The sequence below is a fragment of the Rissa tridactyla genome, chromosome Z, assembly GCF_028500815.1.
Source record: "Rissa tridactyla isolate bRisTri1 chromosome Z, bRisTri1.patW.cur.20221130, whole genome shotgun sequence".
NCBI classification, from domain to species: domain Eukaryota; kingdom Metazoa; phylum Chordata; class Aves; order Charadriiformes; family Laridae; genus Rissa; species Rissa tridactyla.
The window spans coordinates 16,249,103-16,270,932 of NC_071497.1; positions in this window are offsets into that span (position 1 = coordinate 16,249,103).

Below are 21,830 nucleotides of genomic sequence, written 5' to 3' on the forward strand. Positions count from 1 at the left end.
GCTTTTGCTTTACCTGTTAAACTGTCTTTATCTCAAAGCTGGAGTTTTCACACTTTTACCCTTCTGATTCTTCCTCCTATCCCACTGGCAGGGCGTGAGTGAGCAGCTCAGCCAAAACCAGTACGGGAACATATTTCATGCATCAGAACACAAAGCACAATTTCTTTCTGTAATCCTCTGGGAGAAAAAACAGAGGAGTAAGGCAAAGAGCATTACATAATGACATTATAGGAAAAGCAAGATAAAGACAACTTTTTATTCAGAACACACCAGTTAGACGAATATTATCTAGTATAATAATATCATTAAGCACAAAGCGTAACAGAGAAGTTAAATCAATTGCAATATTAATTACACTCATTATGCATATTATAAGCAATATGTATTTCAAAAGTTCGATTCAAATCTGCTTGAGAAGGGAAAGATTATTCATTTGTTCATTCTTTAATATATCACAATAGCTTTTATTTTGCTGTGATCCCTATGTTGGTATTTAAACTATTGGAATGAAATGTGATCATTTCGTGTCGTAAATTATAATGCCAAATTATCTCCTATATTGAGGATATCACGCAAGCATTAAATACTGTCCCTACAGTTGTTGCAATCAATAAACTGATTTACTCCAGTTGAAAGCAGATTACTTTCTGAGAATCAAAAAAAACCCAAAACCCACAAAGTTACACTGGGGTTTTTTTGTGTGTATGAGGCATTTCAGACTTTGCAAGAAGACGATAAGCAGGTTTGATGTCGCTACATGCACTGGGCCTGGAAAATTTAAGATTTACGTCCTTAAGGTAATCTTGACAATTTCTATATACCATTATGTACATTTTTTCTTTAATACCCTGTCTTACCTTCTAATAGAAAATTATTTGGTAACTACAAACAAAAAGTACCATGTAGAGATGACACAATGATGATGATAATGATGATGATGACGATGTTTTATTTGCCTGAAATGGATCACATGTATCTGTTCAGTGTCATAAGAAGCATAAGAAGCATGTTTAGAAGAAACGGAATTTAGTTGAGCAGGGATCTTTTGTTATTTAAACAAAATAAATCCAAATATTCACTAAAAAAGCCTCCTTTGCTTCTCTTATATCCAGGTCTCTCTTCTTACAGTTTTCCGTCATTCACTGACTGGGTTGCGTGTGGGCTGTTTTTGCTAGACAATTTGAAAGAATGGAAAAGGAGATAGCTTTTTCTTTTTGTCCTATCTTTGTCTTTGAATTAGAGATTGCCAATAATACTGAGATCTCAGCTTCCCACATTTGATAATAAAATGCAAATTATTTCTCTACATATTCAAAATTGAAATCCCTATCAATGGGAAAACCAAAAATAGATAATGAGTAAAAGTAGGCTCCATTTTGCACCCAAAGAGCCTTTTAATAGCTAGCCAAATATGAAAATATGCTCAATATTAAATCAAAAAAGGAGCAATAGGTGATGACAAGATCTAACCTTTAAGCACGTCAGTCAGTATAGAGGCTGACTGGTATTCTTTATTTTAAAAAGTGAATAACAATACTCTTCCTGGGGTTTCATATATAACCATTACTTTGGTTTTGATATTTGCCTGTTTTTTCTTTGTACTGAGGCACTATCTTTAACAATCTGAAGAGCACTAAGCGGTTTTATCAAGCATATTCAAAGAAAGGAAAGTTTCTCCTAAGAAGTTTTGATTGTCAGTTTCAGCAAGTGCTTTACAGGGCACCTCAAAAACTCATCAATCTAAGACCAGCAAAGTTACAGAAAACCAGTTCCAAATTTACAAATAAGCAAAACAGCTGGGAACTGTGAGGATTTGCCCTTCAGTGTCAGAATGACATTTTGCCGTTTGTCAGATCAAACCTACAGAATTCAGAACAAGAATCAGTCTTTTCCCCAGTGCTGAAGGGTTGCCCTGGACTGATGATGGACCATTTTGAAAACTGCTTGGGCAGTAGGTCAGTCTAGAATTTTGGCTTTGGTCCGACCTTTTGTCCAATCCAATATATTTCACCAGTTCTGAAAACATCCCAACATCTTCAGGTCTGATAGACAGGCCTGTGGATACTGATGTCAAAATTTCCTTCTGTGGCAGCAAGCAGAAAGGTGGCATAAACATTCAGGGCTCTGGAAAGGAAAAGGGAAGGAGATGAATAGGTGAGGTTTCAAGGTAAAAGAACATATTTACTTTCACTATGGAATCCTTGTGCTTATTTATTTGGAAAATTTGTGCTTATTTATTTCAAATTGTAGAACATCTAACAGGAGATCGTTGTGCTTACATCACAACTGGAAAATACGATATGGATAAATTTCCTTCCTTTATTGACAGAAGGGAAACTGAATCAGCTTTCATTAAAAGCAGCCACTACGCAGCTTCACTGTACCCAGAGTGACTACATGAGCATTAGCACTACTGGTCTCTGGCCTTTTCCCTGACAGGGTTACATTAATTAGTCTTGTGCAACTTTAGAAAAAATCTATTAATTTGATGAAACTACTGCAGATTTACACTGAACTGAGATAAGAGCATAACCCATTGTATAAAATGGAAGGACTCCTATTAGGATGTCATTTACTCTTCTCTAGCTGCAAATGAGGTCTTCATTTCTAAATGTGAACAAAAGTCAATAATTTGCTATGTTATGAGGAACATTAGGAAGAACACTGGCCTTCCCAGTGAGTTCTTAATTAACTGAACAATTTCAGTGCCATTAAGCACCTCTTGTGGAGCAGGCAAGACAGATTTTTTCTCTTGAGTGGCCACTAATGAAACCCTTCCGGGACAGCACATGGCATTTAGGACACTCCAAAGTGCATACACTCCACAAAGTGCTTTCCCTTGTGAGTTTGCTGCATCCCTTTTCTCTGTCCTTTCTTAGCACTTTGTAGCATCCCATCAGAACGAGAGATCACAGCTTCTCAAGTGGCTTATCATTGGGTTTTAGTTTTTCTCCATTTTCTCCAATACTGCACCCTTTCTGGTCTCATCATGGAGGGTCAAATCCAGAACATGGCATGGGTAAATTAATTAATTAATTTCCTTGGACTTGGATAAGGCTCTGCAGCTTCATGTCTTGCTGGGTGTATTTTCCCCTGCACCTCCATGTCCCTGAGTTTTGCCTTTGCTTCACTTAAGGATCGGAAGGCATGAAAATAACTTCTCCTTTAAATTACTATTTGGAAATTCTGCAGGGAAAACACAGGGAACTATTTCAATCTCTCAATGATTTCTTCAGTACTCAGAACATCTTATCTGTCTTCAAAAATGCACCTAAAGGCATTTGAAGGAATAGATTATGTTTTATGCAGGTAAAAAGGGATTTTCACATTAGCTAAAGGATTTTTCCAAAACATGGTGGCTCTGGGAGCCCAAACTCTTTGGAACTGTGGAAGATTGCCAGCTTAAATTGATAAAGCAGTATTTTATAATTAGACAAAGAAGTTCAGGAACAAAAATAAATGAGTAGAGAGAGACCAAAAAAGGTATATTGAACTTGAATCTTAAATAAGTTCACAAATTAACTCTGTTCAAATTAACAAAGTTAAAAAAACTTGGGGGATAATGATTAAATTAGGGCTAGTACATGGGCTGAGGTTCAGTAGTTCCTACTTAAAACAAGCCATGCCAGCAAATCTACTGTTTGTAGATTTTCCGTGCTGCCATGGTCTGGAGAAAATTCCTTCTGTCTTCAAAAACTGCACACGATGCTGTTTTCAGGGGAACCTAATATTGAAAATACACTTCTTTTGTCAGGTTAGAGATGAAGCTCAGCAAATGAACAGAAGTGATTGAGGATCAGATCCTGCTAAAATTAATTTGGAGATTGTACATTTGGCCCATATATAAAATGTAAAATACTCTACATACATAGATAGTATATAGTCTTTGAGAACATTTTTCAAGAATTAATGAAAAAAGAGTGTTTCTTTTTGTTTACATTTGTTGTAGGCATGGATATAAACACAATGCCCAATATTAAAGAGACAAAAACTACAGAACATATGCAAAAAAGAGAAACTAAGAACGGGGAAATTTTAAGGCTTTGTCTATAATTCATATGCACAAGATATAAACCAAATATGAAAGTATGAAAACTGAAAAAGGAATAAGTAGACCAACAATAAGCATAAAGTTTAATGAGCACTGAGAGGTTGTTTTGGCAAGAGAGTCATAGAATCAGACAATCACACAATGGTTTAGGTTGGAAGAGACCTTTAAAGATCATCTAGTCCAACCTCCCCTGCAGTGGAAATCTTTCACTAGATCAGGTTGCTCAAAGCCCCATCCCACCTGACCTTGAACACTTCCAATGATGGGTTATCCACAGCTTCTCTAGGCAACCTGTTTCAGTGTCTCACCACCCTCATCATATAAATTTCTTTATGTCCAATCTAAAACTATCCTTTAGCATTACCCCTTGTCCTGTCACTACAGCCTTGGTAAAAATTCTGTCTTTCTTTTAAGTACTGAAAAGCTGCTATAAGGTCTCCCCAGAGCATTCCCTTCTCCAGGCTGAACAACTCCCAAGTCTCTCAGACTTTCTTCACAGGAGAGGTGCTCCAACTCTCTGACCATTTTCAGGGCTCTCCTCTGGATCCGCTCCAACAGGTCCATGTCTTTCCTGAGCTAAGGGCACCAGAGCTGGACACAGTACTCCAGGTGGGGTCTCAGGAGAGCAGAGTAGAGGGGCAGAATCACCTCCCTCAACATGCTGGCCACGGTTCTTTTGAAGCAGCCCAGGATGCGGTTGGCTTTCTGGGCTGCAAGTACACATTGGTGGCTCAAGTCCAATTTTTCATCCACCAGTACCTCAAGTTCTTCTCTGCAGAGCTGCTTTCAATCCATTCATCACACAGAATATGCACAATACCTTTTATATTAATACCAAGGTTTTGGTGACTACAAAAAACCAACAGTTTATGGTCTTCATATACTTACTTCAATTCATAGAATCATAGAATTGTTGAGGTTGGAAGGGACCTTTAAGATCATCGAGTCCAACCTTTAGCCTACCCTGACAAGAGCCACTTCTAAACCATGTCCCTAAGTGCCCCATCTACCCTTTTTTTAAACACCTCCAGGGATGGTGAATCTACCACCTCCCTGGGCAGCCTATTCCAATGTTTAATAACCCTTTCAGTGAAAAAATGTTTCCTAATATCTAATCTAAACCTCCCCTGACGTAACTTGAACCCGTTTCCCCTCATCCTATCACTTGTCACCAGGGAGAAGAGGTCAGCCCCCATCTCTCTACAATCTCCTTTCAGGTAGTTGTAGAGGGTGATAAGGTCTCCCCTCAGCCTCCTCTTCTCCAGGCTAAACAAACCCAGCTCCCTCAGTCGTTCTTCATAAGGTTTGTCCTCCAGACCCCTCACCAGCTTTGTAGCCCTTCTCTGGACACGCTCCAACACTTCAATGTCCCTCTTGTAGTGAGGGGCCCAAAACTGAACGCAGTACTCGAGGTGGGGCCTCACCAGTGCCGAGTACAGGGGGATGATCACTTCCCTAGTCCGGCTCACCACACTATTCCTGATACAGGCTAGGATGCTGTTGGCCTTCTTGGCCACCTGGGCACACTGCTGGCTCATATTCAGCCGGCTGTCAACCAACACTCCCAAGTCCTTTTCTGTCGGGCTGCTTTCGAGCCACTCTGCCCCAGTCCTGTAGCGCTGCATGGGGTTGTTGTGACCCAAGTGCAGGACCCGGCATTTGGCCTTGTTGAACCTCATACCATTGGTCTCAGCCCATCGGTCCAGCCTGTCCAGATCCCTCTGCAGAGCCAACCTACCCTCAAGCAGATCAACACGCCCGCCCAGTTTAGTGTCATCTGCGAACTTACTGAGGGTGCATTCGATCCCTTCATCCAGATCATTGATAAAGATATTAAAGAGAACCGGCCCCAGCACCGAGCCCTGGGGGACACCACTTGTGACTGGACACCAACTGGATTTAACTCCATTTACCACCACTCTCTGGGCACGGCCATCCAGCCAGTTTTTTACCCAGCGAAGCGTACACCTGTCCAGGCCACGAGCAGCCAGTTTCTCCAGGAGAATGCTGTGGGAAACAGTGTCAAAAGCTTTGCAAAAATCCAAGTAGATAACATCCACAGCTTTTCCCTCATCCACTAAGTGGGTCACCTTATCATAGAAGGATATTAGGTTTGATAGGCATGACCTACCCTTCACAAACCCATGCTGACTGGGCCTGATCACCCTGTTCTCCTGCATGTGCCGTGTAATGGCACTGAGGAGGATCTGTTCCATGACCTTCCCAGGCACCGAGGTCAAACTGACTGGCCTGTAGTTCCCCGGATCCTCCTTCCGGCCCTTCTTGTGGATGGGTGTCACATTTGCTAACCTCCAGTCAGCTGGGACCTCCCCGGTTGTCCAGGACTACTCATAAATGATACCAAGTGGCCTGGCGAGCACCTCCGCCAGCTCTTTCAATACCCTTGGGTGGATCCCATCCGGCCCCATAGATTTGTTCACCTCCAGGTGCTGAAGCAGGTCCCTCACTGTTTCCCTTTGGATTACAGGGGCTTCATTCTGCTCCCCATCCCTGTCTTCTAGTTCAGGGGTCTGGGTGCTCAGGGAACAACTGGTCCTACTGCTGAAGACTGAGGCAAAGACTTCATTAGTACCTCAGCCTTTTCCTCATCCTTGGTCACTATGTTGCCGGCCCCATCTACTAGAGGACAGAGATAATCCTTAGTCCTCTTCTTATTGCTAATATATTTATAGCAACTTTTTTTGTTGTCCTTGACACGAGAAGCCAGGTTTAGCTCTAGCTGGCCTTTGGCCCTCCTGATTTTTTCCCTACATAGCTTAACTACCTCTTTGTAGTCGTCTTGAGTGGCCTGCCCTTCCTTCCAGAGGCCATAGATCCTCTTTTTTTCCCTAAGTTGCAACACTAGCTCCCTGTTTAGCCAGGCCGGCCTTTTTCCCCGACGGCTTGTCTTCTGGCACATGGGGACAGCCTGCTCCTGCGCCTTTAAGACTTCCTTCTTGAAAATCATCCAGGCTTCCTGGGCTCCTTTGCCCTGGAGGACTGCCTCCCAGGGGACTTTGTCAACCAGGCTCCTGAAAAGCCCAAAGTCCGCCCTCTGGAAGTCCAAGGTAGCAGTTCTGCTGACCCTTCTCCTTGCTTCTCGCAGAATCGAAAACTCTATCATTTCATGGTCACTGTTCCCAAGACAGCCTCCAACCTTCACATCCCCCACAAGACCTTCCCTATTTACAAACAACAGATCCAGCAGGGCACCTTCCCTAGTTGGCTCTCTCACTAGCTGTGTCAGGAAGTTATCCCCTGCACATTCCAGGAACCTTCTAGACTGTTCCCTCCCTGCTGTATTGTATTCCCGGCAGATGTCCGGCAAATTGAAGTCCCCCACGAGGACAAGAGCTCGCGATCTTGAGACTTCTCCCAGCCGTTTATAGAATATTTCATCTGCCTCCTCATCCTGATTGAATTTGAATTCAATTTGAATGTAAATAGCAATGGAATTTATTCTGCACCACAAGATTCAAGAAGTTACCATTTTGATGTCTTCTTGTCTGCAGATCAGTAATATGTGTAGCAAATACATAATGTAATTAGCCTGCAGTCCTTTTCCTTTGGTCCGTTTCATAAGGAAAGAAAGACAAATGAAACTTTCTGTATATAAAAGACAACCTTCCAATTCGTACTTTGTAAATTTTATCAACTTTTTGCCTGATTTTGTTTATAAGCATCTTTATTCTGGCCAATATTCAATTTCATTGCTGAATAGCAGGGTCAAAATCAAGTGAATATCATTTAGTCTGGCAGGTTATTTTGGTAAATTAAGTCTTTTTACAATGTGCAAAAAGTTCACCTATAAACAACGGACTGGATGGTTGCTTTACAAGCATTTTTTTAAATTCTGGAACAAGAAAGGGCATACAAACATTAGGTTTCATGGAAAACACTGATTTATGCTTAGTCGGCAACAGAAGAAGCACCATGAAATGTTAGAAATGTGTCAGAAGCAGCAAAGCCTGACGTCAAGCTGTTTATCTTCCTTGACAATACCCAAGATTGTGCATAATAATTCCTTAGCTCCGCAATTTATTAACTGTAATTATATAGAATAATAGAATCATAGAATTGTCTAGGTTGGAAGCGACCTTCAAGATCATCGAGTCCAACTTTGCCATCATCAAGAACACACTTATAAAGATGTCCTCAGACCAGTGTTCCTGGACTTCCTTTATAAAATTCGTGCTCTGCTCCCTCTCATATTAGAAATAAAACCATCTATACTCATGTTTTTCACATCCTCTTGCAATGCTGCTATTGTTAAAGAAATTACTGCATAAACTCAATTCATTATCAGGACTAGATGGCAAGAATACTTTAATCTGTCCTAAAATACTCATGCTTTTTAAGAAAAAACTCATAACTACTAGATCATATGGTTTCTTTACATAAACCTTTCCAAACAACTATAATTGAACTGGTACAGGTTTTGTTGAGATTAAATATTCATGAAGCAGGTTTTATTGGTTTTAATTAGAGGTGAGTATACAAATTGTAAGGGATAATTTATTTGGTCAGGTTGGCCTCCTTTTTCTTACTGCAATTATTTCTGAATATATCAGTAATTTAAAACTATTCATCAAATAATTTCAGACAAAATTCTTTGTTTGTCACTCATTTGTGGATTATTTGATCAGAATATTAAATGGTAACACTTGAATGGTTTTATCTGGACACATGATACAGCTCTTTTTCTTCACTGGATGTGTTTTAACTAGCAAATCAAGCCGTAATTTTCAGTTCTGAAAGTATATTGATTTCCTAATTTGGTTTAGGTTGGATTTTTTTGACAACGTGTGGCATAAAATCCTAAGAAAGTAAATGCAAATACAGTATAAATATATTTAGTTTAATAATTGGACCTGTTCTCAGAAACTAAAGAGGATGTGTACGCATCTTAATCCTACTTTTAATTTAATATAAGCATTGGAATTGAAGAAACATTGTAACAAATCCTGATTGAAAAATATATGTATATGGACAGAAAGTAGTCACATATATAGTATCTTTTATTTCCAATCAGAAAGGAGTAAGCAAATGTGATGTGATCAAGTTACTTGTTTTACACAGCTCTGAGCATCAACTGCAAATAACATTAAACTAAAAATTAAAGTCATGTCATTATCAATTATTTGAAATCCAAGAGACGCTAAAGCCATTAGGGTGATGATGATGAACGGCATGATCATCTCAGTTCTGAAGCTCACAGTCCTTTCTCAGCTCTGCAAGAGGTTACCATGACCCACGGTTTGGCCCCGCTAAAAGCACCACAGGCACTGCAGAAACTCTCAGAGGGCTTCTCCCACAGGCTGGCAGTACTTTGTAGAGTAAAGGAGAAGCCAGAAAAGTGCACTCCTACCATGCATGCGGCACAGAACAGCAACAGCCAAATTACCTGTGACAGATATAGCTGTGGAATCAGCAGCAGATAGCTGCACTGCTGAGGTAGTGCAGATAAGTTTATCTGCCCTGCTGAGAGGCATCATTGCACAGCTCATCTCCGCACGTAAAACAGCACAGTGTTGTCAGGGTCAGTTCAGTCCAAGGAGTACAGACCCAACAGGCCGTACCCAAGGGAGTTTAAGGAGCTGGATGGTGTTCTTGTAAGGTTGGTCTCAAGGTTGCTCTCTAGCACTTTTGAAAGGTTGTGGTGATCAGGGAAGGTCCCTGAAGACTGAAGAAATACAAATGTAGCCATCTTCAAAAAAGACAAAAAGGGAGGGTCTGAGGAACTACAGACTTAGTTCAGTGCATGCACAAAACATGGAACAAGTCCTTTTGGAGCACAACTCTGGGGGCAATAGGGTGAAGAAGGTGGCAGGGAATAGCCAGCATGGATTGACCATGGATGAATCATGCCAGTCCTAGACATTTGCCTTCTGTGATAACAGCTGTACTTGTGCGTAAGTGGAGAACTCTGGATGTCGTTACATTGTCATTAGCATAGGTTTAGTCACCATCTCCTATAGTATTTTTCTAAGTTGGGATGTTATGGTCTGGATGGGTGCACAACCAGATGGATGAAAAAAAAAACAGAAAGAAAAAAACGCTCAGATAATTTGACTTACAGAGGGTTGGTTAATGTGTCATGCTTTGCCCTGTGGCTGGGAACAAGTTGGCTTCCATAGTAGCCTCTCATCAACAACCTGGGGAGGTGACAAGGTGCATGCCTGTCATGTTTACAGGAGATCCCAAAATGGGGCACACTCGACAATGCTCATGAGGGCAGAGCCACTGTGCAGGTGTGGGAAGAAGGCACTGTGCAGGACCAGTGGGAAGAAAAGGCTGACAGAGTCTCCATGCTGGTCAGGCCAGAGCACTGTACAGCTCTGTCCCTAGGAGGCAGAGCCCCAGCAGCGATGCTGGTGGGGCTAGGGGCAGCTCTGGGCAGAAGGTTCTGGGTCCTGGTGGGCAGTGAACTGAGCAGGGCCAGAGAGGCTGGAGATAAGGGAAAGCTTTTCCTCCACAAGGACAGCTGGGAAGTGGGGCTGGGGCCCAAGGAGGTGGTGTCATCCCCACACTGGAGGGTTTCCAGCCCCCATGAGATAACATCCTGAGCAACCTGGTGTCCGAGCCTGCTCTGGGCAGGAGGCTGGAATGAAGAACTCCAGAGCGCCCTGCCAGTATGCACGCTGTGCTGCACTTTTGGGTCTGCCATCAGGTAACAGACATATACTATGAAGTTATCCCTCAGTGACCATCCTTGATGAGTACAGGAAAGCAGTAACACTTGCTTCTCCAAACAGAAGACTGGTCAATATTGGTGAATCAAATTGTAGTTCTTTGCAGTCTGAAATGAAATTTGCCTCCGTACCAAGCGTCTCCAGAAGATTCATGACCTAGTAATCCCTGCTTTCAACGCTAACCCAGTGACTCTGCACTACACTGGCCCTTTGCACTATTTCATCTTCTGAACCATGTGCTTTTGCAGAGGTCATTCTTACAACTGTTTTGATACTCAGTTTTTAGTGGCTTACTCTCTGCAAGCTAATTAGATTTTGTCACTTTGTGAAGATAAATCTAAACAGTATAAAAAATTTAATGTTGTATGACTAACAGTAGTTTCTGAATTTAACACAGTGTAGCACTCTTCAAGAGAATAATACCATTTTCTACCCTGCTCTTAAAATTTTAAACTCTCCAGTTCCAGGCTTCACCCAAACTGAGGCAATTAAAATGTTTCATTTCATATATAATGAATAAAATTATTTCTTTTTTTTTTTCTATGAGGAAAGAAGAGTAAAGGTAAAATTTTATTGCATGAAAATTCCTATCTTCTAAATAAGAATATCTGTGATACTAGCTTTTGTATTTCCAATATATATGTAAAAGCTAAATAGAGCTACTGACTAATTCTTTAGAATGACATCTGGAAGTTACTGTTGCTTGGATATAAGCCTCTTGTTAAAATGTTATGCCTGGTGTAATCTCTGACTTTACAGGTAAATAATAAGAGTGGTTTTTAACAATCCTTAATAAAGAGGAAAGTGAATGTCACCAACTAAATGTAAAAGATTTTTAGTAGTCTACTAAAAAAACCCAACACATAATTCTGGTTCTTACCCCTCTTGCTTTGATATTTTTTACATAAAGTCATTGTGATTCTAATGCTATTTGGGTCCTAAGAGCAGACAGTTGTACTCTGTCTTTTCTTCTTAAAAACAATGGGGGAAAAAAAAAAGAAAATAAGTTGGTATTTATAAAATGAGATAATGCTAGAAAATCGTTAAAAATAATCATTGAATTAAACATAACTGAAGAAACTGGAAGAAATAACATTGAGTTCACTTTGTATCAAGGTTTAGAAGCAAATAAAGTAAATGGAGAAGGAGGGAAGAATTGATAGCCTTACTGAAGTTGGTAGCAATCTGACCCAGATTTCACAAATAAGTCAATCACTGTGCTTTCATGGTATGTTCAGTCGTGGACTATTTTGATTTCCTGCTTTTCTGGAAGAACTTGTTTTGTCTGTCCATCATTTTTGCTTTGGCAGCACTGACATCAGGACTCAACTTTCAATTGTCCATGGTGTCTACACGCACTGAATATTACTTGCTGACTTTTGGAGTCAGCAGTATTCCTATAAACTTCATCCGGCTTTGGATTTGTCCCCACAGAAAGAATGACCATGTCCTAGAGAGTACAGTGAGGCTTTTCATCCTCTAAAGAAATAAAATTTTCACTTTAAAAAGTATTTTCCTGTCACTCACTTTTTTACTTTTACAATGATTCAGAGTATACATGAATTTTTACAGTTTCTTGTCCAAAAAACAGCTAGACAGCTATCTGACTCCATTTTCTGTTGTCAGTAGCAAGCTTCTGACACTGATGATGACCTCAACTAGAACATTAAAGCCCTCATGGTTCAGAGAATTGTGAACTATCTATCTCCTCCTCAGCATCCACTTTTTGTAAGCTTGTGTTGATATGTAAAATTCAGTCTAAGTGAAGGGGAAAAAAAAAGATCCTTGTAGCTTTTGATCTATTATCTGTGTTTATTTTCCGAGGCACAGGTATTCATCAGTGACCACCACATCCTGTGATTTCTAGACATTTCTCCAGGCACTGTCCACTCCTCCCGTGACTGGTATGCTCCAAATCTGGTATTTGAAGGGCTCCATGCACATGCAGAAGCTCAGGCTACAATCTACTTTTCTTTCATATTTCAAGTAGGAGCCTCCCAACCTCAGTACCTTTTTTGTCCTCAATTGCTTCTCTTCTTTAATGTCCGCATCAAACAGTTGGCAGTACAGTGAATAAAAGTGGCAATAGCCGCTGCTTTCTGCCCAAGTTCTGTGACAAAGCAGCTGACTTTTGCTGTATCCATAAACTGACCATGAAAAAGTCAAGACTGTGTTCACCACCACAAGAGCAAACCTACTGAAGTATTGTTGACTTTTAATGACAGACATAGTTTCAAGATAAGTTTCCCAAACCAGTCAGGTTTGCAGCAACTCTTTTCTGTCAGGGTTAGTTCCACGTCTGAGGTTCACCACAGTTTGGTTGAGCTTAGCATTTTTCTATCTGCAAAACTCTTCAAAGCAAGACAAAGAAAATTGTTTCTTTTGAGTGACTCTGCCGTTGGCACTCACTAACATTCCTTATTTATGCTTAAGAACAAGGCGCTTCTGTGGATTACATTAAGGGTTCAAAATCTTAATCTTTTGTGCAAAAAGAAATACAGCAACTTTACCATTTATCAACAACTCAGGTAGTGTTCCTGGGTGATCTCTCCAGTACTGGTTACCAGCACTTCACTGCATGTCCAACACACTTTTGCACCATTTTCATGATCATTTTCTCTGACTGAAAATTCCTGTTTCCTGTACTAACTTACAATCTAGCCTCTAGTTTTTGTAAGGCTTGGTTTTTGCTACTAAATCCTGGGCAGAAGCTCTGTGTCTACAGAATTATTCTCAGATTCCACCTGAAACTGGGGGACTTTCCAGCTCACTCAGCTACAGTTGCCTCCTGAGTTTTAGGGTCACCTGTACTGGAACTGGCCCCTGGCTTTAGCCTCCAGACAAGTTTCAGTCAGATAGTAGTCTCAGACAGCAATGTCCTTGCTAGATAAGCCCGGCTTACTTCCACCACCCAGCTTCACCAAGCAACTTACAGAGATTCCAGCTGTTAACTTTTCCAGGCTTCTGGGGAGCCCAGTGCTCAGCGTAGAGTGTTGACAGAAATGTCCTACACAATATGCAGCAGCCAAGCTCTTCAAGAAGCAGTGGAAATGCTTTAAAATAAAGAATGCATGGGGAAACAGCTGCACTTCAATGCACTTACCTAAGAAGGTACTTGAATTGATCCATAAAACAGAAAATGTGTGACAAAGCTAGCCAGCATCAGCTCTGAAGCCCATGGTAAGCTTAACTTCTCAATATCGTGTTATTTTCATTACATGGTCTGTCAAAATTAAGTTACATTTTACTTATTCAAAAGCAAAAATACGTATGCTATGCTATGTTACGCTATGCTATGCTATTAATTTTAATTTGAAGGTATTTGTGTAGAAAATTTCTATGCAATGAAGAGGAGAGAAAAGCTGTGTAGAAGTTTTGGGGTTTCTATATCACCATTTAAAAGCCCTCTACAACATATGGGAGTGGTAAAATGGGTTGGGAAGGGGAGAATTTATTTCACTTCAGTGAAATAATATTTGGTCTATATACCAAATAAAAAATTAGGTGTACAGATTTTCTTCCATAAACTGCTGAAACTGACATTGGCTCCAGCAAACTCACAGCAATCAATAATTTGGCCCTAGATGACTAAGTAGAGTCAAAAAGTTTAATTCTCAACAAACTGTACAGTATTTGCAGAGTTCCAATTGCATTTAAATCACAGGAAAAGGATTCTAAAATCTTGCCTTTGAACAGCAAAAAAGATGGCTCTTCAAAAAGTGCTAAAAAAGGAAGACTAATACATCAAGATCTCTATTTGCTTATCAAGACTTTTGAAGACTTGCATCTGCTGCTAATTTGAAATAGTCTTAAATGCTATCAATAGGACACTCAGCTATGCAAATATACATAACATACTAATCTAAATAAAGGCAAAATTTTGCTATAAAATGTGTGCTGGTTTTGTCTGGGATAGAGTTAAGTTTCTTCATAGTAGCTGGGATGGGGCTATGTTTTGGATTTGTGCTGAAAACAGCATTGATAACACAGGGATGTTTCCATTGTTGCTGGCAAGTTTTTACACAGTGTCAAGACCTTTTCTGCTCCTCACACCTCCCCACCAGTGAATAGGCCGGGAGTGCACAAGAAGTTGGGAGCGGACACAGTCAGGACAGCTGACCCCAACTGACCAAAGGGATATTCCATATCATATGACGTCATGCTCAGCAATAAAATGAGGAGGGATGTTGGTAGAGGTCTGCTGCTCAGGGACTGGCTGGGCATCGATTGGTTAGTTGAGCAATTATTTTTGAATCATAGAATAGAAACATAGAATAGTCTGAGCTGAAAGGGAACTTAGAGGTCATCTAGTCCAATCTCCCCCACAGTGACCATGGACATCAACTGGATAAGGTTTCTCAGAGCCCCATCCAACCTGACATTGACTGTTTCCAGGGAAGGGCAATCTATCACCTCACTGGGCAATCTGTTCCAACATTTCACCACTCTCATTGTAAGAGATTTCTTCTTTATATCTAGTCTGAATCTACCCTCTTCTAGGTGAAAACCATTACCCTTTGTCCTATCACTACAGGCCCTGAAAATAGTTTGTCCCTATCTTTCCTGTAGGCCCCCTTTATATATTGAAAGGTCACAATAAAGTCTCCCTGGAGCCTTCTCTACTCCAGGCTGAACAGCTCTGACTTTCTCAAGCCCGTCTTCATAGGAGAGATGCTCCAGCCCTCTGATAATTCCTGTGTCCCTCCTCTGGACCCACTCCAACAAGTCTATGTCTTTCCTGTGCTGAACACTCCAGAGCTGGATGCAGTAAAGGGACAGAATTTCCTCCCTCAAACCTGCTGGACACACTGCTTTTGATGTAGCCCAGGATGTAGCCCAAGTGGTTGGTTTTCTGGGCTGTGAGCGCATACTGCTAGCTCATGCCCATCTTTTCATCCACCAGTATATCCCAAGTATTTGTCAGCAGGGCTGCTCTCAATCCCTTTATCCCTCCAGCCTGTATTGATACTGGGGGCTGCCGCAATCCCAGTGCAGGACCCTGCACTTGGCCTTGTTGAACTTCATGACATTCACACAGGTCCACTTCTTAAGTTTGTCCAGGTCCCTCTAGATGGCATCCCTTCCCTCAGGCATGTTAACCACGCCACTCAGCTTGGTGTCATCTGCAAACTTGCTATCGGTGTGCACTCGATCACACTCTCTATGTCATTGATGAAGATTTTGACCAGCACTCATCCCAATACAGACCCCTGAGGGACACCATTTGTCACCGAGCTCCATCTGGACATTAAGCCATTGATGACTACCCTCTGGATGCCAGCATCTAACAATTCCTCCTCCACCAAACAGTCCACCCATCAAATCCATACTTCTCCAACTTAGAGAGAAGGATTCTGTGGGGGACCATGTCAAAGGCCTTACAGAAATCCAGACAGATGACATCCATAGCTCTTCCCTTGTCCAGTGATGTAGTCACCCCATCATAGAAGGCCACTACATTCGTCAGGCAAGACTTGCCCTTGGGGAAGCCATGCTAGCTGTCTCAAATAAACTCCCTGTCTTCCATGTGCCTTAGCATAGCTTCTGGGAGGAACTGTTTCATGATCTTCCCAGGCACAGAGGTGAGGATGACAGGCTGGTACTTCCCAGGGTTGTCCTTTCTACCCTTTTTAAAAATGGGTGCAATGTTTCTCTTTTTCCAGTCTCCGGAAACTTCACCTGACTGCCATGACTTTTCAAATATCACGGAGAGTGGCTTGGCAACTACATCAGCCAGTTCCCTCAGGATTCTGGGATGCATCTCACCAGGTCCCATATACTTCTGTATGTTCAGGATCCTCAGATGGCCGCAAACCTGATCTTCTCTTACAGTGGGAGGGACTTTTATCCCCCAGTCCCTGCCTTGCAGTCCATCCATTTGAGAGGTGTGGGGAGAGAGGTTGCCAGCGAAGAATGAGGCAAAACAGTTGTTGAGTACCCCAGCCTTTTCCTCATCCTTTGTCACCAGTTTTGCTCATCATGGGGGTACGCTTTCTTTGACCTTCCTTTTCTGGCCGACATACCTGTAGAAGCCCTTATTATTATTCTTTGCGTTCCTTGCCAAGTTCAGCTCCAGCTACTCCTTGGCCTCCCTGACCTCATCCCTACACAATCGGGCAGCATCCCTATAGTCTTCCCAGGATACCTTTCCCTGTTTCCACTGCCTGTGCATCGCTTTCTTACCATTTAGTTTGATGAGCAGGTCTCCACTCATCTATACAGGACTCTTTCCTTCCTTTCTTGATTTCTTACATCTAGGGATCAAGAGCTCTTGCGCTCTAAGGAAAATGTCCTTAAAGAATTTTCATTTGCATCACTTGTTTTTCTTGGCTTTTATTTCTCTCTGTTTGTTATTTTCCTTTTAATTATTATTGTTAATAATTTCAATTATTAAAATGGTTTTATGTTAACCCCCAAATTTTCTTACTTTTACCCTTCCGATTCTCTGCCCCCAACTGCTGGGGGGGAGTGGGCAAGTGGCTATGTGGTCCTTGGTTGCCAGCTGGGGTTAAAACATGACAAAATGCAGCTGAAATAGTGTTTTGGTTGAGAAACTTCTCTTCTCACTACAAATTCAGATATCTCAAAGGTGACATTTTCAAAGGACTGAATAAAAATCTCTGGGGATTTTCTGAGTTAAGACGATGGCATCTGAAAGACATTTGCTATTTCAGCTCTATCAGTTCCGAAGATTTTCAGCAGTGAAATGAAGAATGAGAAATACCTTCTCGGTATACAACTACCAAATTGTTGTCATGAAGCTTTCAATAAGTTGTTCATCCCAAAGCATGTTAGCTTGCCAAACTACCTCTGTAATGGAAGTCTGTCTTTCACATGGCTCAGAACTGGGCTTTTAAATTATAACTTTAGAAACACTTCAGCATCAAACTGTCCAAAGAAAAAGATATATAAAATTTTTTTGATCCCTTATGAATGTGGTGGTTCCCTGAACAGACTAAATAGACTACACCACACAGTGCCAGTTTAGTGTTTTTGTAAGGAACAGCACAGCAAAATGTATCTGCAATCCTACTTGAGGGTGAACTGACTCAGACATTGTATAGGTAAGTATTGGAAGCAGACCTTCCAGAGTCCTTCCCTGCTATAGAATATACTTGTTCAGAAACAGATCACAGGCTTTTTAAGCCTTTGATTTCATTTGAATTGGCTCATTTAGTATCAGGTGACAGTTAAAAGGTTGAATTTTCCCAGACATTTAGCTTTTCCTGTAACTTTTCTTTGAATATCTAAATTCCCACCACCGTCCAGGAAGAACAGTACGTCTGCAAAACTTTGAAAGTTTGAAGACTAGGTCTACAAATCACTTTGTAAGTAGGGATCATACTACTTTCTCTGGGATTATTTAAGGATTTTTCGTCATTGTGGCTTATCTACCTTGATTGTATGGGCCCACAGGTTAACTCCCTATACCTTGTTGCACCCACTGCCCATTATTAAAATTTTCACATCACAAGAAATTCATGCTCTGGTCCTTGCAACATGATATAAAGACTCCATTCATGCACAACAGTTTCAATGCAGAGATCAATGTACTCTGAAGTAGAAATTATTACCATAAATTAGAGGTAACGGTTGAATAGGTCTTGTGGCTGCCCAGCCAGCAACTAGGACCATGCAGCTGCTCTCTCACTTCCCCTGCGCCCTGACTCCCCAGTAGGGTAGGGTGAAGAGGGAGAAAAGGAGGAGAAGGGAAAAAACCTCATGGGTTGAGATAAAGACAGTTTCATAGAACAATAATGGAAAATAATAATTATAATAATCATGGTAAAAGAATATATAAAATAAAGTAACACAACATAAATCACTCTCACCATCCAGTGATTGGTTGCACAGCCCACGCCAAGCAGCAATCACAGATTCTTCTGCCCAGCCAATGCCCATTTATATATACTGAGTGTAACATCTATCATATGGAATATTCCACTGGCCAGTTTATCCTGTCTATGCTCCCTCTCAGCTCCTATGGGAAACTGAAAAAGTCCTTGACGAATGGAAAACATCACCTGGTTACAACTAAACCGATATGCATTATCATCATCATTCACATGATGATGATAATGCCTAAAACCCAACAGCTGCTAGAAGGAAAATTAACTCTATCCCAGCTGAAACCAGAGCAACTTTAGAATTGCTTTTCCTATTCCCCTCCTTCTCCATCATATTCTACTTGTAACTTGCTGGCTGATCCATCATATGATGGATGCAAGACACAGATTGTAGTTTATCTTCCTGCCTGAATGCCAAGAGTTAACATCTTGCAAGATCATAATTCATAATGCAATTACCAGTACAAGTAATCAGGTAGATATTCTCTGGTGAATTTTTAAACAAAGAAAACTTTCACTCCAACGTTCACAAGAGGCTGCATGAATAATACCAGCCACACCTTTTGACCAGAGAGATTAATTTGAATTTTTTTTGTTATGCTATTCATCACCTTTCTTCAGAGTAGGTCTAGTATAAAAGTAAAGATAACAAATATATTCTGAGTCTGAAAATTAGATCTGTATCTAGGAAACAGAACTTGTAATCACAGTCATATGATAAACGATGATCTGACTCAATTGCCAAAGATCTTCTGTTTTCAATAACATGAATTAAGATTTCATATACATTAAAAAGAACCTTCATATTAAACATTCTGTAAACAGGGATTTACTGTAATAAATCCATAGCCAAGCAACATCTTCAATATGTCCTTGGCTTCACATCTTTGTCACATGCCACCTACCAGCAAAAGTCAAAGTCAAACATAAATCCACTGCCATATGGAATAAAAGCCCTTTTGGCCCTTAACTCGTGGAGCAGTCAGGCTGCAATACCAACTCAGGTGGCCATTGTAGTCACTGACTCTTTGCACATTTGCCGACAGAGTTCAGTGCAGCTTAAGCATTAAGTTAGCAGTATGGATTGGTTTAAGAATAATATTCCTCTAAAGCCTTCTCTCAGTAGAAGTTATGCCTCCTACATTTTAAGCAGAAACACAGTGATAAACAGCATGTTGGTTTTGGTCTGCTTTCCATCCTGTTTGTGTTTTCTATGAAAGATCTTTTTACATATTAATTTGTTAACATGCTATTTTGCATGATGCTTAGAAAGAGAGACTGCATCATTAGATTATACAAATGAATTATTTCCCTTGAGCTCTACCATTTGTGTTAGGGCAGTGCATGAAAACTTGAGAGTACGCTCTCTGATACTACCATGCTCATCTCCAGAATCCTTCTTTAAGAATGGATCAATAGTGAAAACAAACCCTGTCTTTAATTAACTTCAAATTCAAAAATGTCTTATTTTGTTGCATTATCTATAAGAATGAATATGTATATTACTTGTGCTTTTCAAGTGCTGAAGAAATTACCAGGTATCATTATTCAACCACTAATGACTGCAGAGATGCTTATTCAAGCAAAGAACATTTACATGCAAGACTGCAGGAACTGAGCAAGACTTTGCTACTCTCTGATTAAAGGAATTGATTTGACTGGAGGAAGAGTGACTTTAATTAGCTGTGCAAATGCCATTAATTCCAATTAATCTTCTCACAGTGTCAAGACCAGAATCCAGGGAGAAAATAAATTGCAGTAAATCAATATAACTCTTGTTTCTACCAGGAGCAGGTACTTACAGAAAAAGGAATGTCTTTTATAGTTGTCTGCATCAAGAAGTATTTAAACAAGACAGTAATTCAATGTACCAAACCTCTCAATGATTCTTTATAGACTATTTATATAGCTCTTTAATTGCTTTTCATTTGATGGAAAGTATTTAACATAGTACTTTTGAGAAGTATTCCAGTAAAAAATTTTCTCAGAACACCCACAAGTACAACCAAGTTTTATTTTGCAGAGAAAATTGAGATGTGGATTTACAAGATAATTGGTTCTATTTACAAGCCTTAGATAAGCACTAACTCACACTTACTTTTCATGGGGCAGATAAAGAAAACCGACCAGCCAACTGACTCTCCAATATAACTTGAAAAGCTGTCTCTAAAAGAAAGAACTTGGATTTTTTTTAGACACCTTTTTGAGAACAAAGACCACGGAATTTTAACCCTTGAGGATTTCCATGCTGTTAGTAGCAATGCATCAGATCTGTCGCAGTTCTCAGATTTCAAGAGCAGTGTCTCAAAAAGAGCATAAGCTCAAGCCTAAAAGAAACAAAAATAAATCAAACAAATTGCCTCAGAGTTGTGCCACTGAAATGAAATGAAATGAAATGAAAAGAGCGCTCTGTGTGGGCAGGCAAGCACAAAACATCTTCCACATTTGAGAAATATTGCAGCTATGCTCTTGCAATAGTTCGCCCTACAAGAACTTTTTCATATCACACTGCACAATCGTGTGATGAATGAATGGAGGAGGGTAACCATCTCTTAGAGTATACATAACCTTAATTTTTAAAAAGGGAAAAAAGGAAGACCTGGAGAACTACAGACTGGTCAGTCTCACCTCTGTGCCAGGCAAGATCATGGAGTAGATCCTCCTGGAAACTCTGCTAAGGCACATGGAAAATAAGGAGTTAATTGGTGACAGCCAACATGGCTCCACTAAGGGTAACTTGTGCCTGATGAATTTGGTGGCCTTCTACGATGGCGTTACAGAGTTGGTGGATAAGGGAAGAGCAGATGACATCATCTACCTGGACTTGTTCAAAGTATTTGACAACATCATGCACGACAACCTTGTCTCTAAATTGGAGAGACATGGATTTGATGGATGAACCAGTCAGAGGATAAGGAATTGCCTGGATGGCAACGAGCTGTGGTCAATGGCTTGATGTCCAAGTGGAAACCAGTGATGAGCGGCATTTCACAGGGGTCGGTATTGGGACCAGTGCTGTTTAACGTCTTTGTTGGAGGCATGGACAGTGGGATTGAGTGCACCCTCAGCAAGTTTGCCAACAACACCAAGCTGTGTGGTGCAGTCAACACTCAGGAGGGAAGGGATGCCATCCAGAGGGACCTGAACAGGCTTGGGAGATGGGCCTGTGCAAAACTCATGAAATTCAACAAGGCCAAGTGCAAGGTCCTGCATGTGGGTCACAGCAATTCCAAACACAAA